General features: G+C 42.7%; 1 protein-coding gene across 12 annotated transcripts in view; it reads right to left on the reverse strand.

Annotated features, from left to right (window-relative positions):
* RBFOX3 (RNA binding fox-1 homolog 3) overlaps positions 1-13,043 on the reverse strand; it is a 1,585,357-nt gene that overhangs the window by 483,681 nt on the left and 1,088,633 nt on the right. For 4 of the 12 annotated variants that reach the window (XM_069199694.1, XM_069199700.1, XM_069199693.1 and 1 more), the window contains one exon: positions 2,731-2,936. The exons of 7 other annotated variants lie outside the window; for them this stretch is intronic. The gene's annotated coding sequence lies outside the window, so the exon portion shown is untranslated. Of the gene's footprint in view, positions 1-2,730; positions 2,937-13,043 lie in introns of those variants that run through there. One more of the 12 variants, XM_069199692.1, reaches the window with a different exon arrangement.

The raw sequence follows: 13,043 nt of genomic DNA on the forward strand, positions 1-13,043 counted from the left end.
ATGCTCCTCTGCCCATACGGAGGAGCCGCGCATGACCACACCTCACCTAAGAGAACTAATTACACTGGCTTCCCATACATCAGCACGCAAAATTCAAGTTCCTCACCTACACATACAAAAACTACACAACACAGGCCCAGCCTACCTGAACTGTGTGCGCCAGTCTGTCAACCCTTCAGGCAGCTGCACTCAACTGGATACTCACTAGCTCGCCTATCACAAATACTCAAAAAGCAAGTCAGGAGGTCGTGCTTTCTCACAAATTGCCTCCAAAGCATGGAACGACCTCCCACTCCACATTAGGACCTGGTCCTCGCTTCCTGAATTCTGCAAGAACCTGAAGACCTGGCCCTTGTAGTAGGTGCCTGAAGGCAAACCCCACAGACTCCCAAAATGCGAGCTTACCCTCACAGATGTTATGGTGCTATAAAAATCCGCAAGAAATAGAGTAAAATAAGGAGAGATGTGCGAGATTGCAGGTGCCCTTGATTGTATGTGGATATGAGAAGTGTGAGGGAGATATTTAACATCATGCTTCATAAAAGATAGCAGGAGGGATATTCACAAGGTGAACAGATACCTTTTGCATTTTAGCCATCTTGCTTACTAAATATTCAGGACTTTTAAAATACCTAGGAAGATGGGTGAGACGCAGCAGCCCAGAGCAGTTTGGAAAAGCCAGCTAATTCTGCAAGCTGCCTCACTTGCTTCTGCCATGCATCGCTCACATGCATAGAGGCAGGAGCTGTCTTGTCCAACCAGGAACATTCCCCTCCTCTGGCTGCCTATTCACCCCACCCATATCTCGAACAGGCTCAAAGCTCCTCCCAGAGGGATGAGCGTGTCGTTCTGGATCCGGCGGATACCTCAGTTTTGTGCCTGGCTTGTATGCAGGAGTGTAGTATGTCAGTATGTGTTTAAATAAAAATACTCAGTATTTTCTTTTTTCATGATATTTGGCCAAATAGAGATAACTGTATAGAACTACAATCCAAAAGGCTCTTTACTCGGCGGGCTGAAGTGCAAGCTCCAAGAAAGAATAATCGGTAACTCTGGAGAGAACAAAATACGTGACTAATCTTGAAACTGGATAATGCTTTGTGGAAGTCACTAATTTCTGATGGTCTAACCATGTGGATATCTCGAACCGAACATACGCAGCTCTCATCTCAATTGTAGTTCCTCCCAGTTGTCCATGGGCACACGTTATATGTTTCTGCATTCCCAACATAGGCCACGCCAAGGGCCAAATTTGGTTAACTTTTTTACCAGTCAAAGCAAACCTTATTGATAATGGCTGCATCACACATAATGCTCCTTTATATACACGGCCTTGGAAATGTAAAGACTTGCATCCCTGAACTTAAAGAGCTATGTGATCTACATTGATAAACGAGAGGTGGTGGCTATGACATTCGAAAAATATTAATTCTGCTTTGGAATGCACATTACCCTCCTAGCGAAATTCTTGCCCCTCCCCATTTTCCCATTTCATTTCTTTAGTCATTGCGAAGCCTGTAAGCAATGCAGATCTTGAGCTCAGGTATGAGCCAATCCCCTGACTACATTCATTTTCCATCTACTTTCTTTACCTTATTAGGTCCCGTCTACTGGACAGTGCAAGCTGTCTGATTGGTAAAGACCTATTGTGAGTTACTAAGAACTTAGAGTGATCTTACAGTCTACTCACTGCTTACATTTGGTTGGCTTTGTTGCCAATTCCATTGGCTTGCTTTTTATCCCTGTCCCTCTTGTCCCATCTTGTGTTTGTTTCTCCCCAGGAGAACAGACTTTTTACCAACCTTTGGAGTGTCTGATTTGCATCCTTCCACTTCACTCGTTTAGGGAACTACATTTTTATTTTTCCTTAAGCACTCCATGAGAATGGATGGGTTTTCCAGCTCTCTCCTCCATATGCTTCTCTCCCCTACCAAGTATCCGCCCCGTGTTTCTGTCTTTCTCGTGTTGCAAGCTCTCTTACATAGGCTTCTGCCCCTTGTTAACAAAGCCCATCACCCCCTTCCACTACCCCCCCTGGTTGCTTTCATGTGCTTCTCCTCAGACCCCTGTGCAGCTCTCCTTTGTATGCTGCTTTTCCCATACTCCCACCGGCTCCCCTTCACATTTCCACACCCGCTTCTCTGTAGCCACCGGCTCTCATGGTCTAATATTTAACAATTGTATTTGGAGGAAGGTGGAGGGGGCAGGTAGCAAATCCCTCTTCCTTTAAAAAAAACCTCACGCTTTCGCACTACATGTTTTTTTATTTCTTCATTTACTGATCTATCTCGATCAGTAAATGTCATTTAAAAAAATGCCCTTGCACCCTCTTATATGTGTGCACATGCATAATGACACATGCATGTGCACGTCATTAAACATGCTCAAGCCTATAAAATTATGCAGCTACTGCACCCACATCACAGTGCCTTTTTTGTGTTGTTTTAATTTCTTTTGGTCATGCTGCAGAGAATCTTGCCAGTGCCGTACAGCATCACTAAAAGGCATTGGCAAAGCCAATAGGTCCCAAGAGAAGGACATATTGGCTTTGCCAGTGCTTGTTTCTACATCCATTGAAGCTTTATAGAACCAATGAAATCTCCTCAGCCATGCAAGTGTGTAGTATATCATGACTGTACTGGATGTGTTATATCACATTAAAAAAATGCATCCATAAAATAATCTAAGCATTAGGTAAACAGTTCACGAGTTGAGAAGGTGTGTACTTACCTTTTAATGTAGTGGTAGGCGACGTAAAGGATGCAATATTTTTGTAGGACGATATTATCAAGTTCAGTAGTGTCATACAGCCACTTGTGCTGAGTCTATGCGCCAACTTCAGATCCCTCTTTATTCATGAAACACCCTAGAACAGCGTTTCCTGTGACTGTGGGTCATCACAAGCTGATTTTCGGTGGGCCAGAAAATTTTGAGCGCTAAAAAAACGACAAAGGTGTTTCAAAGACAGAAGTCAAATGTCAAGCTAGTTCTTCAGATAATTTGCCACTTATTCTTTCAACATGAGGATTGGTGTTTACTTTTCATTCTCTGACTGCAAAGTTAGAGGAGTTTTTAAAGGGAATTATATGACAATCTTTCTGGTCTACAGGGAGTATGAAGGAAAAGGCTGTAGGAAGTTGTTTTATGCAACACAGAACAAAATGTAAATACCAGTGAACAGTATGCATTCAGCCATTAGGAAAGCAAAAAATGAAAAACATTTTTGTCATTCTTAAGTGTGCTGGAAACAGTGATTTTAATAGGATCAAAACAAATTAAGATACTTTAAATGGTGATGCACACGTGATAAATATTCACATGAACCTGATGTTCACACAATTTAATTCATGTGCTATATAGTTCTATCAGTGAAACTGTATGTATGTGCAAATATAGGGGCCATTTCAATGGAAAATGTACTGTCTGTAAATGACAATGTGCTACCACGTAATGCTTTATTTACATTAAAAAATCACCAGGTCTCAAATCCATTACATGTTGGTGGGTTGTGAAAGTTTGCTGATCTACAAATTGGGTTGTGCTTCTAAAATGTTTGTGAAGCACTGCCCTAGAATGATGATTTATGTACCAGAGGCTACATTTCCCTGGATGGCTCTGAGATTCCGCACCTAGCCATCTGTCCTTCTTCAGCATGGGTATGTGAGGGATGGGAGAACCTTTCACTCATTGCTGGGATTGCAAATTCTAGTGCTTCACTGTCTTAGGAGAGATATAATTTAAAACCCATCTAGCCTCAGTGATCTGAATGTGAGCTCTACACCCCGTTATGTTAATTTTATTAATTGTTGAGCATAGGCTGCAAAATTGTGCATTCAGGGACTGTCTTTAACATGTCAATATGAGGTAACCTAAACACAGTAAGCTTTCTTCAATAGGTCAGATCCATTGGGAGCAAGTCCCACTCCCCTACGACAAATAAGGAATGAAGAAAAAGCAACTATTGATTGGTTATCAGACAACGAGGATCATTTCTTATTCGTTGTTAAAAAAAAGAGAATCCAACTGAGCTACATTTCCAATGTTCTCCCGCGCTTCAAATCTGCTTGCACACCCCCTGGCACGCTCATAGCCAATGCATCATCCCTTAAGGACAGTACTTTTTAACTGCACTCACCCCAAAATAACTAACCCAACCTATATATACCTACCTACATACTACTTCCATATCAGGCACCAACTGAACAGAAGAGCACCACCCAGCAGACCAGAAGATAGTGATCAGTATATATAGAGAAGATGATAAATCACCATAATGTTAGAAGCAGACAATAATGGCCACATTGATGGTTCTCACTTAGTGCCAAAGGCTCACAATTTAAACTCTTTCTGTGAAGTTCTATTGACTGTCTAGTGAAACAAGGAACCATCTTAAAGTGAGGAGGATAATTGACTATTTTGACATTCTGAGAGACAATGGATTTCTGTAGGTTGTAGTATTTGAGAACACATGCTCAGGAAACTAAACAAACGAGAAATTTCCACAAGCACACGAACAAATCAAACCAGATAATTTGAAACTCAAAGACAAAAATACAACAAGTGGAGTGAGCACATGGGAACAAGTATTTTTAATGACTAAGTGGCTAATCTGACATAAATAAACAAATATCAACATGCGGCATAGGCAATTGAAGCAAACATATACCTAAAGCTATGGGGGACCTCATAAGAAAGTAGGAGCTAAAGCTATATGCCGCACTAAGGAAAGGAGTATGTATTGGCATACATCGGTAGAGTGCCCGGAAATCAAAGACGTGTGGTATGATGTACTGGAGAATAAAGTACGAGTCTAAACTTGAAGCTTAAGAAAAATCATCAGAACAGTATTTGAAATCACTTATTATGCATTTCTTGATCAACAATAATGTGGATTAAAAAGGACCTCGAATTTTAAAAAGTGGTGAAGCACAGAGACTGGAAATCGTCCAAAAATCATAAAATAAGAATTGAATAGAAGAAATTGTAAAAGTTACTATGGCCAGTAGGGGAACTGACTGCAAGTTCCAGAGAATGTGAAACTCAAGGAATGTATGCTGTCTAAAAATGATTTTTGAATATTACTTGGTTGGAGTTTAGACTTTATATTATAGCAAGCAATGAATTTTCAATATCCCTCATATAAATAAATGCTATTAAGCTTACTTTGTAAAAGAATAAGTACCGAGGCGCTAGGTTTTGTTCAGAAGCCCCCGGCTGGCATCACTGAATGTCAGGTGTCCAATATGAAGAGTACATAGTCCTAATTTCGCTTCTTCAATACACCACCAGACACTCCCTGCCCCTTTATTTCACTCTTGCGGATCATGATTTTTCCGTCTTTCATTGTTCATTGTTCCCCCCTTTGTGTGTCTCCCTCTTTCTCTGCATCAAAGTCGGATGACGAAAATAAGCACTGGTGGGCACCACCTGTAACCACCAGCTGGACATTTGAAATGCTTGCTACACAGTATGGATATTACTTGATAAAACAAGAACATTTCCTGAGAAAAAAATGTAAAACTAATAAAATAATGAATATAAATACATTCTTAAAAAGTAAAAATGAAAAGAAGAGTAGCTTCACCTTCTAGGTGATCTCTCACAAAAATAGAATGTACAGGGATTTGAAATGCAGCTGGAATCTGTCTCCTCTTATAGTGTGTAAAGCGTTTTAAGTATGCTAATTTTTGCAAAGTTTCTAATCCGCGCAATTCACAAAATTTGAAGAGTTCCACTGTTTAATGTGCCTTCATCCATGTTAAGTATTCTGTGTGATGCAAAATCATTTTCAATGTACAGGAGGTAATTTTCTCTTTAATTGAACCCAGCTGAGCTGGAAAATGTATGCAAACTTTTTTCTCTGCGTGTTTACCTTGTGCAAATTTTTTCAAAGCACAATGACAAACGTCTGCAGAATTTTATCCTGCATTTTGTGACGCCTCTTGTCACAAAACACATGAAAAAAAACATAAAAATGCTTTCCATAGAATTTAGCAAAGGTTAAAAAGATTGGGTTGAAAAAACTTCACAACTTCATACCCTCCCTTCCCACCGAATTATACTCAAGCACTAGGCTCTTCAACTCTGCCCTTAGCCAAGATCACACTTGGAATAAATGCATTGCGGGTGCAATCAAATGCATCGCAACATCAAGAGAATCAAACACTGGGATAACCGATGTTTTAAATCTGCAGGCACTGTCAGTTATTAAGTAGCTGCATTTCTTCAGTTTCAAATGCAGAGTACAGCATCCAGGGTCAGGCTGGCCAGGAAATAGGCCAGAGTGCCAAAGGGAAAGTGGCCCTCAATAGCACATCAAATAGCTAAAATGTGTCCCACGTTTACAAATCAGGGCAGATTTGACGTTTTAAGGAGATGCTATAGGAATGTTTGGCAAGGTATGGGAGACTGCACGTCATTGTTCCAGAACCACTGCCTACAGCAAACTCAATTTCCAAAGTGGGGTGTTGCCATCAATATTACAACACTGAAGTCACAGTGATTGTAAAATAGCCATTTGTAGGTAGCAAATGAGACACGCCTATTTAGTAAGGAAGTGTAAAGGTGTGGTATGTAGCTGGTAGTGATGTCAAAGCACACTGCCACAAACAGATACTAAAACATGGTGTGGTAGTGCACTGTCATTTACACACAGCACGTTTTTATTGAAATGGTCACTAAATTTTAACAGACATGCCGTTTTACTGATATTTATCATATGTGCATTGCCAAGTAAAGTGCTTTGATTTATTGTAATCCAGTGGTTCCCAACCTTTTGACTTCTGTGGACCCCCATTTTTTCATTACTGGAACCCGGGGACCCCCAATGAATCATTATTGGAATCTGGGGACCCCCCCCAATGAGTCATTGGGGACCTAAACTGTTCAAATTATTTAATTTTCTGAGCAGTTGCGGACCCCCTGAGAAGGCTTCGCGGACCCCCAGGGGTCCCCGGACCACATGTTGGGAACCACTGTTGTAATCCACTTCAGAATTACAAAAAAATGTGCCTCACGTGCTTTCCCAAATGCTGACTATTTTGAAATACTTGTCCTAAATGTACCCCAGCAAGGTTGTCACATAGGTCGCTTTAAAATAATCCTCTCTGTTTGCAGTCAGAGTAGGAAAAAAGTGAAGGCCAACCTTCATCTTAAAAGAATTCAGCAGTTTGGCAGAAGACGTAGCCTGCCATGGGATGGGATAAAAAGGTCTCGTCAGTGCTTGTTCAGTTTCTGAACCACTGCATGGTTATTCTAGGGGCCCTGCAGCACCCCAGCACTGCTACTTCCAGTGCGTATGGCTGAAAGGTGATGATCTTGTTAATATTACAGAAATTAACAGTAAAAACCCGGCACATCAGGTAATAACACAGACCTACAGTATTAAAAAAAAAAAAAAACACCCCACACACTGACCTGTCAGAACAGCCCTCCTGGCACTGCCAGGTTGGACTACAGACCAGTTTGACCCCGAAGGACTTGTCTCAGCACTGGCGCAATACTTTTAAAGAGACAGTACAGGCACTTCCCCGTAGCAACCAGGTTCTCTGGGCACAGAGTCCCTTCACTTCAATGTTTCTACTTCAAGACCAGGGGGAATGCAGGCCTATCGGAGTTGCTTGCGATCCGCCGAAAGGTCTCACAGCATTGAAACAATCTTGCTTAGCACTGTACAGCCCTCCAGGGAGGGCGGGGACTACAGGCGCCCCTTGCTCCTCCACGTGTCTCGAGAGTTGAGTGCATGAAACTGGAAGCGGAAGGCTGAGCCGTGACCTCATTCCAAGCACACAATGTTTGTTCCCGGCTCGGGTGAGATGCCGGATCCCAGAGGGTGCCGAGAAGCTGCAGACAGGAGCTGCGGGTCGCAGGACCGGAGCCTGCTGTAATTCACCCCGCTCTATATTAGCTCCTGTCTGTCGGGGTGAAGTGTGCTCGAGACGCTCCCTGGGAGTGTTTGCAGAGATTAGAGCCTTTTCTTCTTAATTGTAGCCTCTGAGGTCCTGGACAAGGCCTGAGTCTGTAGCTTCTGTTCATGAGAGCTGAGAATCAATAGCGAGAGGCGGCGAGGAGATAAGGCACTGGCTTCTCATCTGCCCCTTTACATAGCTTCAATTTCCAGTATTTGTATTTAGTGCCTGAAACATCCCTTTCTAAACTCTCAGTTTGCAGTTAAAGACACAGGCACAGCCATATGTAGTAATTTGCTGAGGTGAGGATCACACAATTTGGTCATGTGAATATGCATTTAGGATATCTCGCCCCACACTCAATAATGTAATCACAACATTTTATATAGGTTTGTGTTTATGGTATTACAAAAGCTCCTAAAATGTTTAAAAATAATGTAACAACTACACCAAAGCTCCACCGACAGACCACATCTCCACTGCTTCTTCATGGTGGACCATTTCTTCACCTCTAGACCACACATTTACTGTTTGACCTAATCACTACCACTAATGGACTATATTTTCACCCCTGTATCACATCCCCACACTAGACTACATCTACTATGTTATTCCATGTCTTCACCGTTATTCCGCATTTCCCTTCCTAGACCATCTTCCCACAACTTACGAATCTGCACCATCAGATCACATCTTCATCGTTATACTCTATCTTCACAGATATATTGCATTGTACTTTCACATTTGTTTAGCACTTCAAACCACGTCCGAGTCGCATAGGCCCCGATGCCCTTTTGGAATATTCTGCTGGAAGGGTGTTGGATGTAGCAGGTGAGAGATGCACTTTGAGGTGTGTGAGGATCCGAGACACATTCCAAACACGGTGAGGTATGCAACGCAGCTCTTTAGCGTCTATTGTTGCAGACAGTGTGAGGAAAGATTCAGCAGTGCATACCAATTTATAATTGTATTTTAATATCGTTGTTATAATGTTGGGATGAGGCGAGTTTATAAAGATTTCTAGAACTGGAGATGGGTATCAATACTCTTAACTCAGTCCGGTAGCAAGTTCCAAAGTGTGTTGAATGTGAATGGACGTAGAAGGAAGCTTCTCCAAACTGACTGCTCTTGAATGAAAGCACTCTGAGCGGTGGAGAAAGCCATAAGCAGAAAGGTCTAACGTGACAAAAGATGTCATTTTTGTTGAAGAACGAGTGGAGCAGTACAACTGATTGTTCGGTGAGCTATGCGTATTGTTATGAGTGAGATTCATCTACATGCTAGGAGCCAATTTAGTGAAATTTGAGCATGCATAATAATGGTCCTCAATGGAAGGTTAAGCAGTCTTGTGGCCACATTTTGGAATCTTTGTAAATTACAGGAAATAGTAGGAGCGATCCAAGATATTACACATTGGCATGGTCCAGGGCCTTCTGTGGAAATACCAGGTATGGGAAGATTCAACAGACGTATATCACCATGTGGAAGAAATGTTTGACCTGCTAATTTACTCAAGGCATGAAGAATAGATTGAAGTCCATTATCATCTCAACGTGTTTAACTTGGACTGAATGTGTTGTAGGGGAATCCAAGTTCCGGGGCATACGAAAAAGGGGTGATGACTTTTCCAGTTCTTCACACACGCACCTCTGTTTTGATGTGGTTAGTAAACATCTAGGATCAACCTTTCCTACTTTTTTCAACAGCTTGAATGAGTGAAATTAGGATGAGCGTCACATGATTTATCATGATCTGCATCTCAACTGCGTTGTGGAACCAGCTGAAGTTAAATGATGAAAGCATGTCAGTCAGAGGGATAAGTTGGATGTTGAACAGACAGGGGCACTCTCCACCATTAGACCACATCTTCGCTGTTACATCACATATACATCCCTAGACCAGATCACCACCACTAGACCAGATCTCCACCATTGAAGCACATCTGTACTCAAACTGTACCATCACGGTTATATCAGATCTTCACTGTTACACAACATCACAATTAGACCATATCTTTACCATGCTCCAATCTTCCCTCTTAGACCATGTCCGCATCAGTAGTTCATATCCCCACCATTAGTTCACATCTTCACCATTATAATATATTGTCACAGTTCTGCAACAACTTCACTGGTAAATTACACCATGTTATCTCCACCATTAAAACACAGCTTCACTCCTAGACTAGATGTCCACCTCTAGACCCAGTGTTCTCCTTTGGACAAAATATCCACGATTAAATAACATTTTCTAAGTTACAACACATTGGCACTTTTATACTGCATTATCACAACTAGACCATAACTCCTCCATTTGTTCAATGTGCTCTGTCTTTCTTCCTAACACTTGCTCTTTACACAGGTTTCTCTATTCCTCACCACTTGTGTTACAAGTGAGTTGTTAATACCTCTAGGTCTACCCCATCCGCTGTCGTCCTAAACACAGCCCTGTACTTCCTTCGACTAGTCTGTCTCTTAGTTCACATCCACTTAATTTTTCTACTTCTGCCTAGCCCTTCAATTTCCTCTATTCACCACTTTCTTCCCCACCGCTGTTGTGCTCTGTCACTTTCTGTCTGTCAGGTCTCTTGAAAAATATCTTTCTTTCGTTTCAGACTGTTGCACTGCTCCTCTCAGGTCACGTTTTGCCTAACATCCTATACTTCTTTTGGTTGTTTAATTTTTGTGATATATTTTCCTTATCATACACTACTAACTTGACAGAACCAAAAGATGTAATTAATCCCCTACCAATAGAGCAAGGGAAAATTATCACCACCATGACCACCCTAATATCCTGATCCAACTAACACAATGTGTACCCCCCAAAATGACATAAATAAAATACAATTTATCCAATATCAGGCTGTCACACCTATCCACCAAACAGCATTCTGAATCATAATGCTCTAGCCTTACACACATACAGTTCATACCGATGAAAATGAATATCAAATTCAAAGTCCTCTGCACACCTCAAAGAGCCTTTTTTTAAACTAGCCCAACACACATCCAACACAGTACAAAATGTGATTGGAGGAATGCTTTCACTCATCCCAATCACTAATAACGTCTCTGGGCTGCATTATATTCCATTAGTTTTAGCTTGTCTTGGTCATCACAGACAGGGAGCAACCACATGCTAATCAGTCTTGGCCTGCCTTTACATCGGATGGTCCAGGACTAATTGCAAGGCCAGTTCTCCTCTATGGCAGACTCCGGCACTGGCACCCATCAAGATTTCAAACCGAGTACAAATTGAAGCTACAATGACAAAAACATGCATCATGAAGGAACTTCTTGAACTAGCTGTCCCATCACCTGGGACAACCAGTTGGCCCTCATCCTCCTGGACCTCTCAGCCGCGTTCGACACCATCTGCCACCACACCCTATGCAAATGCTTCAACGGCGCAGGGATCCGCGACAGAGCCCTGGACTGGATCACCTCCTTCCTCACCGGCAGAACCCAGAGTGTCCGACTCCCTCCATTCCACTCTGAAACCTGCGGCATACCCCGGGGATCGTCCCTCAGCCCAACCCTCTTTAATGTCTACATGGCTCCGCTCGCAAACATCGTCCGATCTCACAACATCGTCTCATACGTCGATGACACCCAGATGATCCTCTCCCCCACCAAGGACCCCGCCACTGCCAAAACCAAACTCCACAAAGGAATGAAGGCCATTGCAGAATGGATGAAGAACAGCTGCCTGAAACTGAATTCTGACAAAATGGAGGTCCTCAATCCTCAGCTCCAACCCCTCTGCCTGGGATGACTCCTGGTGGCCTGACACACTGGGAATCGCACCGACCACGCACGCAACCTGGGATTCAGCCTGAACTCATCGCTATCAATGACCCAGCAAGTCAACGCAGTCTCTTCCTCCTGCTTCAACACCCTCTGCATGCTTCGGAGGATCTACAAATGGATCTCCACTGGAACCAGAAGAACTGTCACCCAAACCCTCGTAAGCAGACTGGACTACTGCAACGCCCTCTATGCAGGAACCACGGCAAAGATCCAGAAAAGATTGCAACGCATACAGAACGCCTCCGCACACCTCGTCCTGTACATGCCCTGCCACAGCCACATCACAGCCCACCTGAGAGACCTGAACTGGCTCCCCATCAACAAGAGAATCACATTCAAACTACTCAAGGCAATGCACAACACCGGACCAGAATACCTCAAAAGACGGCTCTCCTTCTACACCCCAGCCTGACAGCTTTGCTCCGCTGCCATTGCCACCGTCCCACGCATCCACAGAATGACTGCTGGTGGCAAATCGTTCTCCCACCTCTACACCAAAAGGTGGAAAACAATTACCGTCTACCTGCGACAGACACAGGACCTTCTTACATTCAGTAGACACCTCAAGACTTGGCTGTTCTAGCAGTAGCACCCCTCCCACCCCTCAGTGCCTCGAGACCCTCATGAGTGAGTAGTGTGCTTTACAAATGCTTTGAGTGATTGATTGATTGATTGATCACCTAAAGAAAATGAAGATCTTCGCCAGCTTCAAGAAAAACCTTAACACACCTTTACACATTACATCTGTCAAACAATAGGCACTATACTTCAGTGTCTTTTGTGTATCTTTTCCATCTTTGAAACATGTACTTCTAAATATTTGCAATCAAGCTTCATTTTTAACACTCTGAACCTCAGCCCACCTTCCCTTCTAGTTATGCAGTGTTGATTCCTGCAGCGTTTATAAGTTGCTTTTAATGACAATTGGCACCACCCAAATGCATTAATAAAAGGAAGTCCATAGAAAACATTAACCTCGTTATGGGCAGTGAACATCTGAGACAAACTGAAGTTTTCGAAATGATAAAAAAACAATATGAGAGAGAAAGTTATTAAAAGAGAGAGTGAAAACCTATGAACATGACAGCAGGATCAAGACAGACTGGAGGATTGAGACCAACATGCTGTTAGCGGAGAAGCAGCTAATAGCTTTACGATGGAAGACCCCCAACAACACCCTCCATACAGGAATAGGTCAGCAAACTGTGGACACTAAAAGTCATGGAAAAACTGACATTGTCTCTGGTAGACAAAAGCCATGACTTCGAAGCACAAAGGCGCCCGCTATTGACTATTTAGTGAACAGAAGCCTATGTAATGGTTG

The sequence above is a fragment of the Pleurodeles waltl genome, chromosome 7 (assembly GCF_031143425.1).
Source record: "Pleurodeles waltl isolate 20211129_DDA chromosome 7, aPleWal1.hap1.20221129, whole genome shotgun sequence".
NCBI lineage: Eukaryota > Metazoa > Chordata > Amphibia > Caudata > Salamandridae > Pleurodeles > Pleurodeles waltl.